This window comes from Gymnoscopelus braueri (genome assembly GCF_963280865.1).
Source record: "Gymnoscopelus braueri genome assembly, chromosome: 15".
Classification (NCBI taxonomy): Eukaryota; Metazoa; Chordata; class Actinopteri; order Myctophiformes; family Myctophidae; genus Gymnoscopelus; species Gymnoscopelus braueri.
Genome location: NC_137620.1, coordinates 47,673,640 through 47,685,690, shown reverse-complemented (window position 1 = coordinate 47,685,690; position 12,051 = coordinate 47,673,640).

Below are 12,051 nucleotides of genomic sequence, written 5' to 3'. Positions count from 1 at the left end.
AAGCAGGGACCCCTTAGCTGAGAGACAGATGAAGCAGGGACCCCTTAGCTGAGAGAGAGATGAAGCAGGGACCCCTTAGCTGAGAGACAGATGAAGCCGGGGACCCCTTAGCTGAGAGACAGATGAAGCAGGGACCCCTTAGCTGAGAGACAGATGAAGCAGGGACCCTCTTAACTGAGAGACAGATGAAGCCGGGACCCCTTAGCTGAGAGACAGATGAAGCCGGGACCCCTTAGCTGAGAGACAGATGAAGCAGGGACCCCTTAGCTGAGATACAGATGAAGCAGGGACCCCTTAGCTGAGAGACAGATGAAGCAGGGACCCCTTAGCTGAGAGACAGATGAAGCAGGGACCCCCTAGCTGAGAGAGAGATGAAGCAGGGACCCCTTAGCTGAGAGAGAGATGAAGCAGGGACCCCCCTTAGCAGAGAGAGAGATGAAGCAGGGACCCCCACACTACTTATTGTATAAAAATTGTGTTGCAGATTACATTTTTTTTTATAGATTTCATAGATAGCTTCATAGACACTATCATCAGTGATGAGTACATTTAGTTTTTTTTGTTGTTTGTTCTTTGTTGTTGTTGTATTTTCATTCATCCGGGTCCCGAACCCCTTGCTGAAGACCCCTGCCCTGTATCAACTATTTGAGAATAGCTGTAGCCTATTGTAGGGATTTTGTTTCCAAAGCCAAACAAAAAGAATCTCAAAAGGCCACCGAAGCCTTAGTTATACTTATAGTTTGCGTGCCGGACGGTGTAGTGCTCAGTAAACAGCAGACCTTGAAGCTCACAACGTGCCACATTCGTGACGCGTTGTGAGCTTGTAGATCTGCTATTTACAGCATGCAAACACCAGCGTGCAGCTAAGCATTAAATCAGGGCTGAGGCACCAGATATCAGATCTTACAGACAGTCAGGGATGAAGATGAGTCCGATGTCCTGTCAGGTATTTGCAGGTTATTTAATTATTCCATACTTCCTTTTACAGGACCCCTGAACCTGGTCAGAACTGTTGACTCAATCTGGGAACCCATCGTCAAATAAAAAGGTCCGCTGGTCATACGATACGATACGATAATACTTTATTGTCAGTTCACACTGAAATTTGTCTTGCGACCCAGCAGCCATGTATGCAACAATAAACAATAAACAGTACACACATTTGACATGACACAAGAAAACAAAACAAAACAAAATACATACATAAAGACATACAAAGACAAGAGCAATGTCCACCTCTCAGCCTACCCCAAGCCTACAACTCCTGATTAAGCCTCAATGTCGTCTGATGGACAAAGGACCTCTTCAGTTTGACCTTATTGTATGTAGGAACACTGTATCTCCTTCCTGAAGGCAGCAACCTATATTCTCCATACAAAGCATGGCTAGTGTTTGAAGTGATATTCCTTGCCAACCTTATCATACTGTCATTATACGTAGATGTATAGAGCCTCTGAAGTGGTTGTCCAACAATCTTTTGAACAAATGTTCAGTTGCTGCAGCAGTTGTGACTTTAAGGCTACAGACAGACATCCATACCAGGTGGTACTACAGTACTGCAGAACACTCATAATAACAGAAGTGAAAAACAAAAGAAGAATCTGTCTACTAGCACCAAAAGATCTCAGGCGGCGAAGGAAATAGACTCTTTGCTTTGTCTTCTTACCCACTGATTCAATCTGGTCTTTCCATGACAGAAGGTGGTCAATTACTACTCCTAGTAATCATAGTAGTCATCAAATTATTGTTTTAGGAATGAGACAAAAAAGAGACAATATCCATGAATTTAAGTCTCCATGGGGTGACTAATCCATAGAAGAAGAAAATAATTGGGGGGTGAACTATCCCTTTAAATATATACACCTGCATGTGATGCACCCCCACCTTGACCAGCCACCTTCAAAATAAAAACATTTAGCTGGAGCCAGTTATAATCAAAATAATAAGACGTGTGTGTGTGTGTGTGTGTGTGTGTGTGTGTGTGTGTGTGTGTGTGTGTGTGTGTGTGTGTGTGTGTGTGTGTGTGTGTGTGTGTGTGTGTGCGTCGTGTGGTTGTGATCATTGTGCTGATTGCATCGATCAATCAGATCAATCAGAACAGATTACAGTAATCAGGTCCGGTTTAGATCACTGGGAGATCAGTGAGTCATGCAGAGGAGGAAGAGGAAGAGGAAGAGGAAGAGGAAGAGGAAGAGGAAGAGGAGGATGAGGATGAGGATGAGGAAGAGGAAGAGGAAGAGGAAGAGGAAGAGGAAGAGGAAGAGGAAGAGGAAGAGGAAGATGATGTGTGTGATCATCATCATGAGTGTACCCAAATGGACCCTTGTATACTGTGTTTGTAACTCTGAGAGAGCATAACAAATGCATGGTTGCATTTGTTACTCTCTCTCTCTCTCTCTCTCTCTCTCTCTCTCTCTCTCTCTCTCTCTCTCTCTCTCTCTCTCTCTCTCTCTCTCTCTCTCTCTCTCATCTCTCTTCTCTCTCTCTCTCGCTATGGTGATTAAATGTATTTTCATAGAGGAATATATTTGCATGTCATTTATTTTTTTAAAGTGTTGCATCTAGTTTAGATTTTCTGGCACGTGCCTGGAATATACCCCGTTTATATAGCAATATGTCACCACACACACACACACACACACACACACACACACACACACACACACACACACACACACACACACACACACACACACACACACACTGTCTGTCTGTCTGTCTGTCACACACACGGAGAGAGAGAGAGAGAGACAGAGAGAGAGAGAGAGACAGAGAGAGAGAGAGATTGATAAAATGTGATATGAATATTAAATATCAGCATACTGGTAGATGTGTGCAGTCTGTTTGGGAGACGGGATCATAACCTTTGATCAAATCTAATGAACGGCACAATGAGCCGATATTAGCCTGTATCATACATTCAATTCAACCTTCAATATGAGCGGACCAGATGAGCAATCAATGACATTATGGATATAGGTTACAATGTAAGCATTTATCTGACACTCTTTATCCATCTTACAGTAAACAAGGTTAACACATGCATAGAACGCACAGAGACAGTCTAGTGTCTCAGTAAACTATAGACCAGGCCCGGACTGGGCCTGTAATTCAGCCCGGGAGTCATACACCCTTCCAGACCACCCTAGTTCCCCGGGTCCTATGTTCCCCCGCTTTCCTAGGGAGAGCGGGGGAACATAGGACCTAACCTAAACCTAACCCTAGACCTAACCTTAGTGGGGGAACATATAACCCGGGGAACATAGAGATGACCCCTGTTCATGTAGCCTAGTGTTCGTTCATGTAGTGTTCGTTCGTGTTCATGTAGCCTAGTAGTGTTCATGTAGCCTAGTGTTCATGTAGCCTAGTGTTCATGTAGCCTAGTGTTCGTTCATGTAGCCTAGTGTTCGTTCGTGTTCATGTAGCCCAGTGTTCATTCGTGTTCATGTAGCCTAGTGTTCGTTCATGTAGCCTAGTGTTCGTTCGTGTTCATGTAGCCCAGTGTTCATTCGTGTTCATGTAGAATAGTGTTCGTTCATGTAGCCTAGTGTTCGTTCGTGTTCATGTAGCCCAGTGTTCATTCGTGTTCATGTAGCCTAGTGTTCGTTCGTGTTCATGTAGCCTAGTGTTCGTTCATGTAGCCTAGTGTTCGTTCGTGTTCATGTAGCAGTGTTCATGTAGCCTAGTGTTCGTTCATGTAGCCTAGTGTTCGTTCGTGTTCATGTAGCCTAGTGTTCGTTCGTGTTCATGTAGCCTAGTGTTCATGTAGCCTAGTGTTCATGTAGCCTAGTGTTCATGTAGCCTAGTGTTTGGGTAGGGGTCATCCCTATGTTCCCCGGGTTACAGTCCCCATGAACACAAACGAACACTAGGCTACATGAACACTAGGCTACATGAACACTAGGCTACATGAACACTAGGCTACATGAACACGAACGCGCCTGCCTCCCACACTCACACACATGCCTTGTGGCACAGACAGTGTGTCAGACCATAACAATAGTCCATTTTGTCTGAGATATTTCTTGTCAAAAAATCTAAAAATACAAACATATACCACACACTGTAGGCCTACAGTAGTAGTCACTACAACACTCACTTCTACTGTACAGTATGTCACAGGAGCAATCCATATGAATTCAACAGTTATTATTCCTTTCCACATTGGCAAAGTAATCACCAAAAATCATTATTCACCAACAGTCACACAAAAGTTCTATATCCAGTGCTTTTCTATTCCCTACACACAACATACCATCACATCTTGTCAACAGAATGTTTCCCTCAATACAACAAGAGTCACAACAGGACTCCTAAAATAATGCTATACTATGGTATTATGAAAACATGATTGTCTTATTTTGTCATCAAATTAGCTTACCAATAGTCAATGTGCCAATACCAATATTCAACAAGAGTAGAATAACAGTAAGAATAGTAAACGTATACAGTAGTAGGCCTATGTAAAAAGCAACATTCAATGTGTGTGTTATTTCAGTAACATTAAAAGTTGCCAAAGTCACTCAACTATAAGAGACATGTAGGTTTTATGTTTGTGATGAGAGACATAATACACAACAAACCACATCTACAGCACTAAATGGAATAAGCTTTGACAGTAACCTGTACATTAGTAGCCTAATGCCAAGGTTATTTTTTACAGCTAAACATTCAGCCAGTGGTGGAAAAAGTACTCCATTTGTTACAAGTAAAAGTACGGAATTCAAAATGTACTTGAGTAAAAGTACAAAAGTATTGGCATCAAAATGTACTTAAGTACTCATTATGCATTATGTCCCATTTCAAGTTTTCAAATATATAAACAATCTTTTGAAAATAGCAGATCTACAAGCTCACAATGCGTCACATTGTGAGCTTGTAGATCTGCTATTTTCAAATGGCCGAAATGTATATAGGGCTGAAGTGGTTAATGTATGTTTTGTAACAATAATCAAAATCTACAAAGTAACAAGTAACTCAAGTTTTCAAATAATTGTAGTGGAGTAAAAGTACAATATTTGCCTCTGAGTTGTAGTTGAGTAGAAGTAAAAGTACTGAAAATTGGGAGTACTCCTGTAAAGTAAAGGTACCTCAAAACTTTACTTAAGTACAGTACTTGAGTAAATGTACTTAGTTATTTTCCACCACTGCATGCAGCCATATAGAATAGCCTATACCTTTTTGCATCATGTTATGAGCTAAATGTTTACAGCTTGTTACAGGCTGATGAGAACATAATAATCCCTAAGAACATACAAATAACTCAATATTATATCAGTTATGTCCAACTGTGGAAAGGGTTGAAAACCACTGGTCTAAAGTATTCCAGAGAACCCCATGTGTTGAGAAGAATCAGTGTTGTGTGTTAACTTACTTTGACTGCAGCAACATATTTGGGGGCTTTGAATATATGGGACCGTACGTTCCCCGGGTCCTATGTTCCCCGCTTTCCTAGGGAGAGCGGGGAACATAGGACCTAACCTAACCCTAACCCTAACCTTAGCCCCTTTCGGGACCCTGTTTACCTTTTTTGTATTTGGGAAGGCGGTATACCAGGGTCCCTTGTTGGTTAGAACACGCTCTCTCGTACCGGCGGCTACCACTGTCTGGTGTCGGGCGTACAGCTCGTCGCTTAGAAGTTGCAGAGATTTCTCAAAGGTACCAACAAGAGCAATACTAACACGCGAGAAAGCGGCATCAAAAAGCGGGGATCGGCGATGCCGTTTAACATTTTTAATAATTTAGTAAACCTTAAGCTCCTTTCTCACACTCTGCTCCTGCAGCTCCACTTCCCATGTCCCGCCTCCCCGCGTTGTGATTGTCATGCAAGCGTGTAGGAGCTCGCCAATCAGAGGCAGTAACGTAGGACGCGCAGCTTGTCAGTCACCGCGGGGAGGCGGAACATGGGCAGTGGAGCAGAGTGTGAGAAAGGAGCTTAAGGTTTACTAAATTATTAAAAATGTTAAACGGCATCGCCGATCCCCGCTTTTTGATGCCGCTTTCTCGCGTGTTAGTATTGCTCTTGTTGGTACCTTTGAGAAATCTCTGCAACTTCTAAGCGACGAGCTGTACGCCCGACACCAGACAGTGGTAGCCGCCGGTACGAGAGAGCGTGTTCTAACCAACAAGGGACCCTGGTATACCGCCTTCCCAAATACAAAAAAGGTAAACAGGGTCCCGAAAGGGGCTAACCCTAACCTTAGTGGGGAACATAGAACCCGGGGAACCAGGTATGACCCCGAATATATCAGTCATTTTGAAACAGACTCTTCCACAGTCAGGACAGACGACACTTATTGTCCTTTCATCTCCACCACTCTTTTTCTTACTGGGAATGGGCTATGGGATCCATTTGATAAAGATAACATGACGCAAAACGAAAATTAATCTCCTTCTCAGACAAATCTCACAGATCTCACAACTCTCTCTCTCATGTTGCTGCTCTGTTTACAACTGCACTTGTGAAGGGGGCGGGGCGGAAAGCCAAACAAGCCAATCACGTCTTGATCCTTCCCAAAAAAAACTTTGATTCCTGACATTTGGACCAATCCACTGACGCACTGGCACAGGTGCAGTGCAGTGGTGTAAAGTAACTAAGTACATTTACTCAGGTACTGTAGGATACTTAAGTACAATTTTGAGGTATTTTGACAATGTATTTCCAATTGTCAATACTTTTACTTCTACAGGCAAATATTGTACTTTTACTCCACTACAATTATTTGAAAACTTTAGTTACTTGTTAATTTGCAGATATAAATTATTACATTATAAAACATACATTAACCACCTTAGCCCTATTTTATACCTAGGCTGTTTGAAAATAGCAGATTTACATAAAGCTCACAAGGCGTTGCAACGCAATGTGTTGTGAGCTTGTAGATCTGCTATTTTCAAACATTTTAGTACTTTTACTTTTGGTACTTAAATTATTTTGATGTCAATGCTTTTGGTACTTTTTCCACCACTGCAAGTGTGAGAGAGAGGTTTTTATTTTAAATTTTTAAAAAAAGAAAAAAAAAGAAGAAACTTTCAGTCAAAACTTTCAGTCAAAACTTTCAGTCAAAACTTTCAGTCAAAACTTTCAGTCAAAACTTTCAGTCAAAACTTTCAGTCAAAACTTTGACTGGGGAGGCAGTCTGTGAGATAGGTGGGTTATTGTAATAATAATAATAATATTAATAATAAGTGTAATAATAATAATAATAATAATAATAATAATCCTGAAATAAAATATTACAAAGGAAGAAGAAAATAAATAAAGGTTAGTATATGGTCAATCAAAATCATTTGATCAATATAACATGTTGATGTCATAATTAAACTCATAATGACACACACTGACTATCAAGAACATGAAAACATGGCACTTCATGTCAAAGAGGTTGTTGATCCCGGACCCTGCATATGGTCTAAACAATATAATATCATAAACGTATCATTTAAAACATATACATTTAAGCTATAAACTATATGGGATGTTATAGGTCAACACACCAACCTATTGTCTGAATAACATAACATGCTGTCTATATCGTCTCTGTCGGGTGGAAATATGTCCAAAACTGGTATTTTTCAGGATTCAAATTCAAAAACCTCAAAAGTAGCAGATCTACAAGCTCAAAAGCTTGCTTTGTGTCCCGTTTTGAGCTTGTAGATCTGCTTCTTCTGATACTTTTGTGTGACACTGCAGTAGGCCTAGCCCATTGGTTCTCAAAGTGGGGTCCGGGGACCCCCAGGGGTACTTGAGGGGGTTCCAGGGGGTTCCAGGGGGTCCCCAGCTAAATGATGCAGGAACCAAATGGACCCTTATGGGTCTGTAACTCAGAGAGTGTACAAATAGAACCAAATGGACCCGTTAGGGTCCATTTGGTTCTATTTGTACACTCTCTGAGTTAAATTAATATAGATTTTAAAAAATAAATTGGGGTCCCAGAGACATAAATGCCATTAAATGGGGGTCCGTAGCCTAATGTGTCTGGGGGTCCTTGAAATTAAAATGGTAGAGAATCACTGCTAGAGAGCCGTAAAAATCTTCTTATGGGGGTCCCCTGCTTATCTTTTCAAATGGGGGTCCGCGGGCTAATAAATGTCAATTTGGGGGTCCTTGACATGAAACAGTTTGAGAACCATTGGCCTAGCCTATGATCAAGTAATGCTCTGTAGTGTTATTAACTGGCTTTAACTTTGGCTTTGATTACATGGTTTTAAGGTGATTGTTAGATTGTTGACAGAAGATTCCGGGGGTTTTGATGAATGTGGTTTGAAGATTTGGTTTTGTGTTTTTAAAGGTTTGAGAAAAACGGGGTTAAGGTTTCAAGAAATGTGTTTTAGCAATTGTGGAAAAGACATGTAATCTCTGTTGAATCTAACACACACACACACACACACACACACACACACACACACACACACACACACACACACACACACACACACACACACTTTTTGAAAATAGCTGCGACGCGTTGTGAGTTTGTAGATCTGCTATTTTCACAAAAAAATCTAGAAAAACAACAACTTATATCGGGGTCCCTGGCACAAAATATTTTCAGATGGGGGGTCCGTGGACAAATGGATATTAATTTGGGGGTCCTTGACATGAAAATATTTGAGAAACACTGTCTTAAACAACATTATAGGAAGAAAGCCCAAATAAGCAACTGCACAAGCCCAAAAAAACAGCAACCCGCAACTACCAATATTTACAAGCAACTTTACAGAAAAACAAGCCCAAAGTCCCTTGTAATAAGCAGACATGGCAACGCTGGTCGGTACTCTCTAGACACTGTAATGCACACCCCTCATCTGCTCCATACAGTACCATCCATGAGGATCAGAAATGTTCATCATTGTGTAACAAGTGTAGCACGTTCAAGCACTAACATGTTTGGCATGTTACCCTCTGTTTATTTCACAAACATAATCAAACATGCTGAAGTTTTGAACCACTTAAAACCCTACAGCAGAGGTCTTCAACAGGGGGTCCGGGACCCCTAGGTGGTCCTCAGAGTTACTACAGGGGGTCCGCCAAATCTTTGTGTGATATGATTTACTTTTTTACCTTAACCACTTGAAACCTAGCATCCCTTTTCTGAGGAAAACTGAAGCCAAAAATAGCCGATCTACAAGCTCACAACGCCTCGCGCTGCGAGGCGTTGTGAGCTTGTAGATCGGCTATGTTTGGCTAAAGAGGTAGGTGTAAACAAACCAAGTAAACAAAAAAAGTTTAATCTGAAACACAATTTTTTACAATATAGAGGGGGTCCCTGCTTCATCTCTCTCTCAGCTAGGGGGTCCTTGGCCTGAAAAGGTTGAAGACCCCTGCCCTACAGTATACTTTGTTAACTGGAGTCCCCCATGGGCTCTATAGGCCCCCTCTTTTTTTCCCCCTGTATACCAAATCTGTTCGTCCTAAAAGAGCCGATCAACAAGCTCACAATGCATCGCTACGCGTTGTGAGATTGTAGATTGCCTATTTTCCCGGAATGCTCACCCCAGGACAATTTTTCTGAATGTCTAAAACCCGATACCCCACTCTCTGAACCAAACGCTCAGTGGCCTAAAGTTTAGGCCTAAACACATTTTGTCAAATCAATCACTCTTATATACTGTTCTGTTTCAGGTAGTTAGACACCGTTTTCAAATATCACGCTTTATTAGCCTATACTTGTAATACACACTATAATCACTTTGCTAATATATTCACTGTACTGTGAATTCCTAAGCCAATAATTCGATGTCAGGTGGCTGCTCAGACTCTTTGAGTTGACTCCGCCGGTCATCAAATTATTGGCTCAGAAATATGACAAAAACAAAAAAATCGAAACTATGTTATTTTTTTGTGAACTAGGCCTACTCCTTTAAACCCTATAAACTTAGGTGACCGGCGTCAAACCAGGACTTGGTCTGCTCTCTCTACACCAAATCCCTTTGCCAAAAATAGCAGATCTAGAAGCTCAAAATGCCCTGGATGCTGTGTCTATAGTAGGACGTAGGACGGTCGTTTCTGCCTAATTGTCCGTTAATAAAGTCAACTGTCTGTCAAACAGCTGTTAGATTTAACACCTGAGTCCAGAACACATGTCGCTGCTGTCTGTCAGAAACCTCTTATCTCCATATTATATATAACTATGTATGCTTTTTCCAGTGGTGGAAAAAGTACTCAAATGTAGAAGTACTCTGTTACAAGTAAAAGTAAGGTATTCCAAATTTACTTGAGTAAAAGTACGCAAGTATTGGTATAAAAATGTACTTAAAGTACCAAACGTGAAAGTAGCCTCCTCACTATGCAGAATGTCCCATTTGTTTCACACGTTCAAAATGTATACGATCTCTTGAAAATAGCCGATCTACTGTACAAGCTCACAATGCCTCTCATCAGACACATTGTGAGCTTGTAGATCTGCTATTTTCAAATGGCCGAAATGTATATAGGGCTGAAGTGGTTAATGTGTGTTTTGTAATAATAATCTAAATCCACAAAGTAACTAGGCCTAACTATAGTTTTACAATAATTGTAGTGGAGTAAAGTAAGAGTACAATATTTGCCTTTTACAAGTACTGAAATGGAAAATACTCCAGTAAAGTAAAGATTCAAAAGTAGCAGAACTACAAGCTCTAAACGCGGCGTGAAGCAATTAAGGCGTTCTAATTTGAATTCTGAAAAATAAACAGTTTTGGTTTCCACCCGACAGAGACGACATGATAGTATAGGCTATTATTAGCCTATAGGTCCTTCCGGGGACCCAACAACCCAGGCCAGGGGTCCGTGAGGGCTGGGGTTACAACAATACATCAGCTTTTAGGCTATAACCTACATCGGCTATTTAAAAAAAAAACATTTTTATGGGGGTCCCCCTGCCCCTGCCTAGCCTGGCACAACATATCTTCAGATGGCCTGAGATGGGGGTCCGCAGTATCAGGGTCAATACATTTACATCATTGTGAGGAGGGGGTCCCTCCTGTTTCAGAACCAGACTGTCATCTGTAGCCTATTAAATGTTAATTAAAACATACAATAATAATAATAATAATAATAATAATGATGTAAATAAATAAATACAAATTAATATTATTAATAATAATAATAATAATAATAAATTAATTGTTTCAGAACCAAACTGTCATCTGTAGCCTGTATTAAAAAAGAAAAACTGTTGAATTGACCAAGTTATAAATAGCCACAACCATCTAATGATTCTGATCAGTCTGGACGATTCAAACACTCATAAATAGTGTGTATGTATGTGTGTGTGTGTGTGTGTGTGTGTGTGTGTGTGTGTGTGTGTGTGTGTGTGTGTGTGTGTGTGTGTGTGTGTGTGTGTGTGTGCGCGCGTGCGTGCGTGCGTGCGTGCGTGCGTGCGTGCGTGCGTGTGTGTGCGCGCGCGCGCGCGTGCGTGCGTGTGTGTGTGTGTGTGTGTGTGTGCGTGTGCGTGGTGTGTACGTCTGTGCAACGCGTGCGTGCGTGTGTATTTCAAGTCACTGAAAATGTGTTTTATCTTTGAACTTAGCTTAACGCCCATTTCTACAAAATTAACTGATTTTTTTTCCACATCAAAAAGACAATGAGGCCATAAGATAAGATATGTAAAAGAGGAGCTTGTTTGCATTATATAAAGACGAACATTTTAACATTATGCAAGTCTTCTCTGTGGGCAGTTTTATGAGCATAAAAACTATCTATCAATATTTGTAATTCAATGAAATTGCAGTCACCCACTTTGAAATAATATAAACATTTCATAACTAAATCCCAATTGTCCATTATTATTATTATTATTATTATTATTATTATTATTATTATTATTATTATTATTATTGTTGTTGTTGTTGGTTTCTCTATTTTTTCCTGGATAACTTTTATAGCATTGATTTATATGATTTAATGTAATAAGTTGATCAACATCTCAAACGGTCATAATAATGTTCTATAAAACAAACAGAGAATCATTACATCATTAGATTAATTTATAGGATTAAAGAAACACTCCGTAAATTATTCCCATGTGGGAGGAGGCCGCATTTCTACCGCTCAGGCAAGAGGTGGTG